Source organism: Odontesthes bonariensis, chromosome 24 (assembly GCF_027942865.1).
Source record: "Odontesthes bonariensis isolate fOdoBon6 chromosome 24, fOdoBon6.hap1, whole genome shotgun sequence".
NCBI classification, from domain to species: domain Eukaryota; kingdom Metazoa; phylum Chordata; class Actinopteri; order Atheriniformes; family Atherinopsidae; genus Odontesthes; species Odontesthes bonariensis.
The window spans coordinates 20,926,861-20,940,291 of NC_134529.1; the positions used below are offsets into that span (position 1 = coordinate 20,926,861).

The 13,431-nt window shown below is 40.3% G+C and overlaps 1 non-coding gene across 1 annotated transcript; it reads left to right on the plus strand.

The window, feature by feature from the left end:
- Nucleotides 1-1,942: 1,942 nt before the first annotated feature.
- Nucleotides 1,943-2,025, plus strand: trnal-uaa (transfer RNA leucine (anticodon UAA)). Its single transcript has one exon. It is a non-coding gene; the product is annotated as a tRNA-Leu (tRNA).
- The last annotated feature ends 11,406 nt before the right edge of the window (nucleotides 2,026-13,431 follow it).

Sequence of the window (13,431 nt, forward strand, 5' to 3'; positions counted from 1 at the left end):
CAACATCATAAAAATCATGTGGCGGCAGAATAGGCTTGCTTAAAAAGAAAAGTCTTTAAGCCTCTTTTGAAGTCGCCCAGTGGTTGCGGAGCTCTCAGATAGACCGGGAGAGAGTTCCAGAGACGGGGGGCAGCCACAGAGAAAGCCCGATCACCGTTGGTCCTTAATCTGGATCGAGGAAGGTGGAGGAGGTTGCAGTCTTGTGATCGTAGACATCTGGTGGATGAATGTGGAATGAGAAGGTCCTTCAGATAATCTGGTGAGGTTCCGTTTAAGCATTGATGGGTGATGAGAGCAATTTTGTACTGAATTCTGTAAGTGACAGGAAGCCAGTGCAGATCATGGAGAATAGGTGTAATATGGTCAGATTTACGAGCTCTCAATAGAACCCTGGCTGCACCGTTCTGAATGTATTGAAGCTTCTGAAGGTGTTTTCTGTGGATTCCAACAAACAGAGAGTTGCAGTAATCGAGCCTGGAGGACACAAAGGCATGGACGAGAGTCTCGGCATCAGAGAAAGAGAGAGATGGACGAATTTTGGAGATATTACGAAGATGAAAGAAGCAGGTTTTAAACAGATGCTTAATGTGATTTTCAAATGTAAGTTGAGAGTCCATTCTTACTCCAAGATTTGTAACAGGGGTGGAGAGGGAGATGTCTTGTCCAGAAAAAGAAATAGTCGTCAGAGTTGAAGTTTGAACCTGGTGAGGGGTGCCAATCAGTATGGCCTCAGTTTTGGAACAGTTTAACTGAAGAAAGTTCTGATTCATCCACGTCCTTATCTCCTCCAGGCAGGTAGTGAGGGCAGAGAGTGAAGATGGTGATGATGATGCTCCAGTTCTAATGTAAAGTTGTATGTCGTCAGCATAACAATGGAAGGAGATGTTGTGCCGATTAATGATTTGACCTAAAGGCAGCATGTAAAGGGAAAATAGCAGGGGCCCTAGAACTGACCCTTGTGGGACACCACAGGAGACACAGAAAGTCTGGGACTTGGCGTTGCCAAGACTAACACATTCCAGCCTATTGGAGAGGAAGGATTTAAACCAGTCCAGAACCGTGTCACAGAGACCGACCTCCTCATGAAGACGGTGGAGGAGGATATTATGGTCCACAGTGTCAAAGGCTGCAGTGAGATCAAGGAGGACAAGGGCTGGTTTAGGGCTGTTGCTAGAGCCTGATGTAAGATGGCTCTCAGAGCTGTTTTGGTTTTCCATAGCCAGAGAGCCGCAGCAGAGCCACATTATGTTACATCAATCGTCTCTCCCAACACATGTTTGTCTCTTCCTTCAGTGTATTCTGAATTTCTGTAGAGGACCACATTCCTCCGGCGAAAGGTTTCTACTTGAATTAGATTTTTTTGGGCCATTTTTCATGTACATTCTCCGATGTTTTGATTATCTTTAGGTCGGGGGGACTGTGGGGACCATGACATAAATCTTCAGCTCCTGCTCAATTGTCGATTGTGAGATGTTTAAAGTCCTGGCCCTGTCGTTAAATCTTCAACTTTTGAACTGAATGTGTGACGGATACTTCCAGAATACGATACAATCAAATTAATTGTTTTCTGTACCTGAAACGTTCCTTTTGCTCCTGAATGCAACACAAGCCTGACTGATCCAACCCGGGAGTGGTTTTGGTTATTGTGGTAAAAAAGTTCTGTTGTACCTTTCTCAGTCCACAGGTTTTTTTTTTACCTCTCCACAAAATTTAGCAGGCTTGTTGAGATGTTTATTTGCAAACGTCTGATGTTGAATTTTTTGGTTGCGGATGCAGAAGATGTTTTCTTTTGGGGACACATCCTTGAAGGCCATACTAACACAAGCATTGCTGTGTCATGCCTTGATTCCATGATAACATTCTTCATTGCTATTACCAGTGACTATTTTCGTTTCTACATTATTTTGTGGATATTCTTAAACACAGGTATATTTGACACTTAACCAGGATGGCCGAGTGGTTAAGGCGTTGGACTTAAGATCCAATGGGTGAAAGCCCACGTGGGTTCAAACCCCACTCCTGGTAGAATATGTCAATATTGCAGTATCTTGGATACTGGATTTTGAAGCCTTCCAAAGGAGTGACTGGGGTTCATATCCTGATCCACCTGTATGATAGGTACTACCTCCATTAGGGGTCCTTAGGTAAGACCCTCTTATGTTAACCCTGCACAGTGGGATTTAGTGGGCTCCTGTTGTGCTGACTGATAAAATCAATCAATTACATCTCTTTTTATCCACAACTTGTTGCTGTAAGTTTCAGAACCTCAGTCTGAGACATCACACTGGTCATGGCTGGTCAAACCGAAAATCTGAAAACCGATGACTTTCAGTTTGTTGCCAGCAATCGATGCAGCATCCCTAAATATTAGCATCATTTTGCCTTTCCTCGTAATGAAGGTGAGCAAGCCACACCCCATATGAGCCCATAATGAAAGTGAAATCTCTTGCCTGTTTTTTTTTTTGTATGTTAATATTGTGCCAAACAGAAGTGATACACTTATCTTGCTTGTGTTATGTTAAAAAGAGTGTATCATCTTTAACTTTAAGCCATATAAAGATCAGCTTCACCTCACAAATCACCCTGCTATGAGGCTTCACCTTATATTCAGTTTCATTTATCCAAATGTCTTTAGGAGAAATCTGGTTTTAGTACGTGTTTGTCCTGCAATAAGTGATTGGTCTGTGTACATAAACAGTCACAATGACATACAAATCTGTTCACAGTCACACATGCAGCTGTATGTGGGACATCTTCCTGTGAATTTAGAGAACTGGAAGGCCAGCTGTGCCCCCTGCAAACACTGTCTGTTGATTTGTTGATTGATTTGCTGGAGCGATGTTGGACCCTGTGCTTTCATCTTTATGCTTGGAAGATTCCTGAGGCGACCCACATCCCCCATTTTTTTGCATTTGCCTTCAATCTCCAGTTCACCCCCCTGTACTCACACTCCCTCAGCCAACCCTTTACTTATCCACCACAGGCAGCCAGTGTTATGAAATAGACCTCATTATCATAACAAGTGCCAGCGAGGTTCACCTAGGGACAGCTGTAACCAAACGACATGTTTTCGGAGCGGGTGCCACGATGGGGCCACGATGGGGCCACTCCATCTTAACTGTTTTCGACAGTTGAAGGAGAAGTAGGACATACAGCTGTGCTCTACACGTACCTGGTAGTGGGTCAGCTGGCATCATCTCCTGAGGAGGAAGGGACACAGCTGTGTTCATGTTTTCTTTCTGCTTGCAGAGTTGGCACATCCATCTCAGGTGAACTTCTTTTTATCGACTCATTATTAAATGTGCCATTTTCAACAAAAACAAAAGTACGAGGTTCTTTCCTACAAATAGTCAACCATTTTTTTTTTTAAATATGTACATTTATTTGCTTTTGTGCCTATAGTGTTTGAGAAGAATATTGATACCTATATTAAAGGGCAAAGCAGGCAACCACCTGCTGCGGGTTAACACGTTACATTTTATAGAAAATGGATGGATGGAGCATATAACTGAAACCTGAGGAAATTGTTAGTTGGGTTCTGACTTGAGGAACCAATATCTAATAACCAACACGGCTAAGTATTGGGCCAGCTTCTCAAAGAAACACATGATAGTAATGTTACTTTTCTGCGGTCTGGAGCACTGTTTGGGATTACAATTTGAAACATAGTAATTACCCTGCTCATAGTTACCATTCCCCTTAACTATCTGTTGTTGGATGGGTTTGTATCCTTTTTGTCTCTTACTGATCAAGCCCTGTCGACTGTTTGTCACCTCTGTGCCGGGTCCAGAGCAGAGTCTGTATGAAAAGATGAATAACCTTTCACCATCTTTTGAAACTACCTCCCTGCACCAGTGACGTCATTTATAACTACTCAAAAAAAAAGGGAAATACAAATTTTATCGCAATGTTTTTTAACACATTCAAGTAAAAATTTCACTGTCGCATCCAGCCAACATCTAATGTAAGGGAAGCTGTATAATCTACGCAGCACATATTTGTTCAAACGTCTTTTAACAACAATGACCACCAGACAGACCGATGTCTTTTAAGCAGGTCTTAACAGCACTACCATTTACCTGGATCAGCACTAGGAGGCCAACAGTAGGAGAGCACCTGGGTTTTGTTGGGTTTGTAAATGTGTGTGCAGATGTGTCAATATGTTTTTAAAAGGAATGTTTTCTTTTTCTCTTTTATTTCAAACAATTGCTAAGTGTCTTAAACATAGAAGTGTTATTTAGGCCTGGAGGTTTTCTGGCTTATTTTTGGAGCTGGGCTGAGCAACAAAAAGCTCTCCTCATGTTTAATTCATGCAAAACTGTGTGAACGAGCTGCATATCACATGTTGATTAACAAGTTTTAAAATGATCTCTTGCTAGACAATTTTGTATCCTTTCAAGCTTTCATACTTACCATGCAAACGAAAAGAGCAGCGTTTCTCCTCTTATGTGTATTCCTAAAGTGATTCCTATGAAATAGTCTGTGTTTTTTATTGTCTGTAAAAAGTTTTAAATTACAAACAGGGGGGAAACAGAGAAGGCACATTGGACTTTGGGGTTGGATAGTCATTTACATCTCAGACTCAGTCATGGGTAGCAAACCCAAATGGAACCGCCACTACTGTCTCCTCCTTGGTTTTTATGGGGCCCTCTCTGTATTAGGACCATATGAAAGTAAAGAGTAATTTGGATTTTTAAGGCCTCTGTGCATAAAGACAGTGCGGGCTTCACCATTTACAGTTCACGCGAGTGGGGCAACCGTGAAAGATTATGGGGTGTGCATTTCCTTGCGCCGGCCTGGACCTTAAATTAACCACGCATAAAAGTAAAATACAAGGCATGAAATTAGCTACAGCCCGAGAAATGATTTGCAACCTGTTGTATTTTTTTGTTGTGCTTTCCATTACAAATGAAGATTAGATTTGTTCTTGGGGATCAACACAGCACTGTTGTGTATGCTGACATCCAATACGTAGGGAACTCATTTGCCGCTGCACATGAAAAAGGAGGGAGCGCTGTGAAATGCTATCTGTTAGCTGACCATTACTAACAGATAATGGTAGTTATCAGATAAAATAAAAACAGATAATAAAAACAGATAAAATAAATAAAATAAATAATAAATAAATAAAATAAAATAAAATTTAATAAATAAATAATATGAATAAATAAATAAAAACAGATAAAATACTTCATTCAGGGATGAATAAAGTATTTTTCTATTGTATTCTATTTCTAAATAACTGCTGCAAACATTCAAATATCACTCAAGGTACTCAGTAAAGATTAGACCGGATAAAAAACTCCTACTTGATAAAAAAGGAGAAGAAGTTAGAAAAATGGGGCTTCTTTGGCTGTGTTTTCTCACAACAGTAGGTGACACATAACCAGGCCATTATTATGGGAGTCCTTAAGGGTATTGAATCTGTCGGATCTTTTTCTCATTCCTTGACTTTCTTTTGGGTTGTTGCTCCTCTGGCTGGCTTTCAGTGCACACGGCTGCATCCACCACGTTATACACCCATGTGACATACCTGCATCTGCTTGTAACATTCTCTCACCAAAAAAAATAAATAAATAAAGTAATAAATAAATAAAAACATGGCATCTGTGGTGCCCGTGGGAGAAAGGAGTCACTCGGCATTGACTCAATTGACCGGGCTCCCCGTTGGATTGAAGTGTTTTTGGCTGAGTGAACAGTGTTTCAAGGTTATGCAGAGAGATGCAGTCAAACGTAATGGCAGCCTATAATGAGTGTTTTCCTGTGGGATGGACAGTGACTTTGTGGATGGCAGGTGATTTAAGACCTGAGGGGCAAAGGATTAGAGACTCTGAGTCCGGACTAATTTAAACTGATAAATCTCACTCTGGTAATGCTTGTCTTTCCTCCGAATATGTTTTGTCTCATTCTTAATCTGTTTGTGCTTCTATATCCCCGTTGCTTCATTTCACTTTAATCCATGTCTCATTCTTTTTTTTCCTGTTGCTTTTACGTCTCTGTTTCTCTCACTCTTCATCTCCCCCCCCCCCCCCCCCAGTTTTTCTCTTGATACATTTGTCTTAAATGTCAGAGAAATCAAAACTCTTGTACGTTTTAGCAACGAATTATGCCTCCTTTCACACAATTATGTGTTGGGTCCTCGAGTTTAGTCTGTAATTCTGTCTCATATTGCCTACTAACTATGCCCCCTAGTGTTTAACATTAGGAACTGAAGTTATTTTTAAATAGATTAAAACTTAGCTGCAGCAACGGGAAAAGGCTAATATCATCCATTTTGGAGTCCAGTTTTATAAAAAAAAAAAACGTGTTAAACATGTAGATATAGATTAAAATAGGTTGGTCTGCCTAGTAATATTCTTTTGTGAAAAAAAAAGTTAATCTATGTGCAACTATGCATGCATTCTGCATGTTTCATAGCTTCATTTCAATACCAGTTAGCTAAACAGGACTAAAGTTCTCACTTGAATGTTTTAAAAATGTTGTCACTGTCAATCTAGTATTTTATTTGCCTGTTCGCTACTCTGTTTATCCTACTTTTCTCCAAAATTTACTGCAACTGTCAAACTTTTCCCATGTACTCGAGGCAAATTATGGAGGGGGGGCAAGCTCAAGTAAACGGCTGCATATCAGCTAGCCTGTTAGCAGCTGCAGCTGCTAAGCCAGTCAACCCAGGTGCTAGCAGTAGCAGCCCTTGCTGGCCGATGAGCTGCGCATTGCTAATATTGTTGAAAGCAATGTAAAACTAAATATAGGATAAAGGCCTGTACAAATTCAGCAAGAACAGAGAAATTTGTTGGTTTTCTTGAGGTGGCAAGAACAAGAACAAAGTTATCTGCCAGGGACATTTCATACTTCACAAGAAACTCAAATGCAGAACTTCAGGAAAGTCCTCATAGGGCCCTCCCACTGCAGCACACATCAAGCCAGCCAAGCATTGTGGGAAATTGACAGAAACAAGAGGCCTACCTCTTTCTATGAATTGCGTGTCTTTATATGCCTTACTACAATGTTATAGATGTGTTATATAGATTTTTGTACTTCCTCACCGCCCCGGCCAGCTGATCCTCAAAACTATCCATCATTGTACAACCTTCCACGCCAGCCTTGCCGGCTCAGAGGCGTATCAGCGGGTGATCAATATCAACCCCCCATTCCACCTTTCTACTTTGACACATGACACGATGTGCAACAATACGACAAATAGTCCTGGCTTTAAAAGGCATATTTGAAAGAGGCTGGAGTAAACAGTAGGGGCAGTGTCAGCTGCCGGCAGGTGGATGTAAAAATTGACTTAGTTCATAGACATTATAAATGAAATGGTCTCAGTACTTTTCCAGGAAAGACACGAGACATGACCTTAACTGAGACTGACCCAGACAGAACAGGGAAGAGATACTTCACTTGTTGCCATCAATAAAGACTTAATTTTCACTTGAATTACTCCGGTCCGTTCTTGAGCTTCCAATTAAAAGAACCGAATTTAACATGGATATGTGAAGGACCAGATTAGTATATGCATAGATTCCCGTTCACTGAAAGAGGTAAAGGGTGCAGAATCATACCCCAAGTCATTTTAAGGCCATAGTATGTTTTTTTTGGGGGGGGGGGGCAAAGCCTTTTAAATGTACAAGTCTGAGTATCACAGATAAGTCTCTATGAAATAAACCGGTGCTTGTCATGACTTAAAGGTGTGCATTGCCATCCAAACAACTTTTCACACATTGTTGAGACAATGTTATTGGCTTTATATTAAGGAAGTCAATTGCAGTTCTGAATAAAAACCCCTGTAAGCTGGCTCAAAGAAGTGGAAAAACATTTGCTTTGAACGTTTGCCTGAGAAAGACCAACTTAGCTGGACTGTATACACAAGCCTATTGCCTACAGGCACATTCATGACAGAAATGTATCTTCAGATTTGAAAAAGTCCACTCGTGTGCATTGTAGCGTTACCGGGTATTTATATGCGTATTAAATATAAGGATTTATGAGATGTTCTTACAGTCTCAAATAAACCTTACCTCGAATTCAGGGCACCACCAACCTAGGTTTTGACTTAATTTAAGTCACAGTCAGGTAGGAAAACTGTTTGAAATCTTACGATCCTGGTGTTAAATTAATTAATAATTAATATTCAATTAATATTCAGTCTCATATCTCGCTACTTTCGTGAAGTTCTCGTTTGGTTGGACAGACATTACGTAAAGAAAGCATACGACACAATCTGTGATTATAACATATATATATATGAGCTGTTTATTACAATGATATGATCTTAGACATGAACCTTTAAACAAACAGGAGATGCATGGAATATGGGTGATTATATAAAACACTTAGTGAATATAAAATAGAGTACGGGAATGGAGAGTTACTGGATTTATTCAAATAGTTTGGGTTGGCTGACTATTTGAATCTAAATACTGACATTTCGGATTAATTTATCATTCTGTGAAAGCCTCGAGACATCCATCAAACCCACTTTAAGGTGAAAACGGGTCGGTCTTACTGTGCTTAGCCGGTTCGGACCACGGCAGCGGCCACGTGGGGTCCGAGGGGATTTCTCTTCCGCTCTCTGGGCCTTCCTGGTTGTGGTGGCTGACTTTAGCGGACTTCTCAGTTGCTTCTTTCACCGGGAAACCGAAACGATGGTGCCGAGGACTGTGGTTAGCTGATCGAATCTTTTGAGTGTCAGTGGGTCCGTTGCTTCTCTGATGAAGTGAACTTAAGTTCACAGAAGATTAATAAAAGGTTGCTTGGAGTTGGCTTTCTTGGTAGGAAAAGGTGATGATGGCGTGAAACAGCGGAGGTTAGGACGTGCGACGTAGAAGGACGTGGATGGCGAGGGACGAACAAAAACACGTAAAACGTGCATCTTCAGAGTATTTCAATCTGTTTCTTTGTTCGGGTCTTCTTCGTCTTTCTTTGGGTCCTGCTCCGTCCTTCTCCTTCCTCCCCTCCGTCGTCTTCTCCACGGCTCATACTCTCATCTTTCCGTGCTCTTCAAATCTCTCTGAGCAACTCATCTGATCAATTCTCCATTGTTCTTCTCTGACCTGTTCTCCCTCTGAAAACAAGAGCGTGCTTCTGGAAAACAACAAGAGGCAAGAAACGAGAGAGGCAAGAAGGCAAGAGAGAGCGTGTGTTTTCCGCGGTTCCGGGTTTTGACTCTCGGAGGCGGGGCTTACACTACTTTTTCAGCCAATGACATGCTTGAACTGTGTGCATGTCTCTGTAAGGTGATCTGTGCTATAGGGGGATTTCTGGATGAGACAAAGAACTCTGTGTTTCTCCATTACTCCCATCTCATAGAACATTTGTCTCGGTGATTCTGAAAACACCACATCTTGTTAAGATATGCAGATTAAAGATATAACATAGACTTGTAATATAAAGACATCAAAATAACACACATGATAAAGACAATTATGACTTTCAAAATTCAGATGAATATCTATGAAATCGTGACATATGAATAGTGAGTCATACAATGCTAATTTCTGTGTTAACAATGGGGACACTAAACAAATACCAAATAGATACCGAAGGGACATCGTTAGAAGTTAAATTGTTGCATATACATTGTCCATTTTACTGAGTCCTCTGGGATTTAAATGTTCAACTAATCAACACTGCAGACCACTAGGGGGCAATGTGGTTCCATCAGGCAGGTTGGGCATTTTCCACCAAAATCAGTTCTTTGTCAATATTTAAGCCAGAATCGTACAAATTGTCTCTATATGCGTCTTGTGATCAAGCTGGAAACCTGAAAGAAATTGTACACGGTTATCAAACACATTTAATATAGTTTTAAGATTTGACTAAAAGTGAGTCTTCTCAGTTCATGTGTAGCCATCTGGTCGGTTTGCTGGTGAAAAGCGGTGTTAAAGTGTCAACTTTCGAGTTATGGTCTAGATAAGATAGTAAGTCTCCCACTTTTCCAAGAGTGAGTTCGACTCCCCAAAAGCTCTTAAGGGTGTTGTAAATTAGGCAGTTTCTGTCTCTTTTTCCTTTGTGGAAAGAAAATGAAGATCTGGTTTATATCCACATACGTAAACATCCCCCACAGGAATGTTGGTTTTGTCAAAGTTTGAAAAACTCTTAATCCACACGGCACTGTGACTGCTACAGCATGGATCAAAATAAAACCATACAAGTAAATATTTTTGTTTGACCAACAATTTACAAGCTTGTATAAGCTTTCTTTGAGCTCAGATGCTTACATTCTTTGACGTCATTCCACACACACGCGCGCACACACACACTAAGTATGCATAACTAGAAATGACACAGTCCCCCTCTCTGCATGTCAGCTATAAGTCTTGGCAGTAATTGGCTTAGAATGAGAGTTATTGGCCTAAGCACCGTCACAGAAACAAGTGATAAATCACAGAGCAGTGTGAAGTGGACACTTCATCAGGCTGTGCATTTACTCAATACGCCTTCCGTGACATTGTAGCAATGAGTGCCACCCCTACCCTTCATTGCAATTAATGTCACCACAGAAAAGCAGGGTGTGAGATAAATATGGAGTGAGAAAGAGAAAAGAATAGAGACAGAAGTGGAAATGAGCAGCTTGCAAGCCTGAGGAGGATGTAATTTAGGGTCGGACCAAGTGCCTCGACTTTGAGATAATGCTGATAATACAAGAATTTGGGCTGTTTTTGAGGGGAGGAACTGACAGAGAAAAGTAAATAAGAACTATTATCTTGGCTGTCTTCAGTATTCAAGAGAAAGTCTCTGCCATAGATATCAGAATTTAAACGCACACATGTTCATTGGCACATGATATAAACGTGAGATTAGCAGATAGGTTTACTGATTCAATAAGTCATTTGGTTAGATTCGTTTAAAAGCTGTAAAACATCGAAACGATATGTGAATAGTTTTGTGTAGTGCCGCAGTTTCTCATCATCACAAACACGGTGACAGTGAAAATGGTTAATTAAGAGATTTTCTCAGAGTGAGAACAAACACGCAATTAAACCCTCAAAACACTGACTGTTCAACACGTTTAAACATGCAGCTGTTTCCATTCTCTCCTGCTATGTTTGACGCAACCACTGCATGCTTCACATGCTAAAATGAATAAGTACTGTGACAGGACATGAGCCCTTTTCAGACACGAGAACAGTATAACAATAATGTCTTTATCAGTCTGAGAAACCTGTGATAGTTAGTCCCAGATTTCTTGCAACATGTCATATTGGCATATCAATTTATATTAATGTGCCAAGCAGGTGATGGTTGTGCGAAACATAGTGGTGTGAATGGAAGCAGCTGAACATGTTACCCTTCCACATGTTATCTCAAGTGCCTCGACTTTGAGATAATGCTGATAATACAAGAATTTGGGCTGTTTTTGAGGGGAGGAACTGACAGAGAAAAGTAAATAAGAACTATTATCTTGGCTGTCTTCAGTATTCAAGAGAAAGTCTCTGCCATAGATATCAGAATTTAAACGCACACATGTTCATTGGCACATGATATAAACGTGAGATTAGCAGATAGGTTTACTGATTCAATAAGTCATTTGGTTAGATTCGTTTAAAAGCTGTAAAACATCGAAACGATATGTGAATAGTTTTGTGTAGTGCCGCAGTTTCTCATCATCACAAACACGGTGACAGTGAAAATGGTTAATTAAGAGATTTTCTCAGAGTGAGAACAAACACGCAATTAAACCCTCAAAACACTGACTGTTCAACACGTTTAAACATGCAGCTGTTTCCATTCTCTCCTGCTATGTTTGACGCAACCACTGCATGCTTCACATGCTAAAATGAATAAGTACTGTGACAGGACATGAGCCCTTTTCAGACACGAGAACAGTATAACAATAATGTCTTTATCAGTCTGAGAAACCTGTGATAGTTAGTCCCAGATTTCTTGCAACATGTCATATTGGCATATCAATTTATATTAATGTGCCAAGCAGGTGATGGTTGTGCGAAACATAGTGGTGTGAATGGAAGCAGCTGAACATGTTACCCTTCCACATGTTATCTCAAGTGCCTCGACTTTGAGATAATGCTGATAATACAAGAATTTGGGCTGTTTTTGAGGGGAGGAACTGACAGAGAAAAGTAAATAAGAACTATTATCTTGGCTGTCTTCAGTATTCAAGAGAAAGTCTCTGCCATAGATATCAGAATTTAAACGCACACATGTTCATTGGCACATGATATAAACGTGAGATTAGCAGATAGGTTTACTGATTCAATAAGTCATTTGGTTAGATTCGTTTAAAAGCTGTAAAACATCGAAACGATATGTGAATAGTTTTGTGTAGTGCCGCAGTTTCTCATCATCACAAACACGGTGACAGTGAAAATGGTTAATTAAGAGATTTTCTCAGAGTGAGAACAAACACGCAATTAAACCCTCAAAACACTGACTGTTCAACACGTTTAAACATGCAGCTGTTTCCATTCTCTCCTGCTATGTTTGACGCAACCACTGCATGCTTCACATGCTAAAATGAATAAGTACTGTGACAGGACATGAGCCCTTTTCAGACACGAGAACAGTATAACAATAATGTCTTTATCAGTCTGAGAAACCTGTGATAGTTAGTCCCAGATTTCTTGCAACATGTCATATTGGCATATCAATTTATATTAATGTGCCAAGCAGGTGATGGTTGTGCGAAACATAGTGGTGTGAATGGAAGCAGCTGAACATGTTACCCTTCCACATGTTATCAACTCTTATTTCCATTGCTATGCTATACTCAGCTGTACGTATCTATGAAACCTGATGAAACCAATAGGTTGGTCAGACTACAAGCATGTCTTAAAGACATAAAGACCTGGATGACTCAGAACTGTCTGCTTTTAAATTCAGACAAAACTCAAGTTGTTATCTTTGAACCTGAGTGCTTCAGGGGGAAATCGTCTAGCTTTAGTTACTCAAGATGGTATTTCCTTGGCTTCTCGTACTACAGTGAGGAACCTTGGAGTTATTTTTGACCAGAATTTATCATTTGACTCAAAACAGGTTTGTAGGACTGCCTTCTTTCACTTTTGTAATATTGTTAAAATCAGGAACATCTTGTCTCAGAGTGATGCAGAAAAACTAGTCCATGCATTTGTTACTTCAAGATTGGACAACTGTAATTCTTTATTATTGGGCTGTTCCATATATTCTCTGAAAAGCCTTCAGCTGATCCAAAATGCTGCAGCCAGAGTTCTGATGAGAACTAACAGGAGAGATCATATTTCTCCAGTTTTAGCTTCTCTTCATTGGCTCCCTGTTAAATTCAGAATAGAATTTAAGATTCTTCTCCTCACATATAAAGCTCTTAATGACCGAGCTCCATCATATCTTAAAGATATCACGATTAGATATTTTCCTAACAGAGCACTTCGCTCCCAAACTGCAGGTTTACTTGTGGTTCCCAAAGTTTCTAAAAGTAGAATGGGAGGCAGAGCC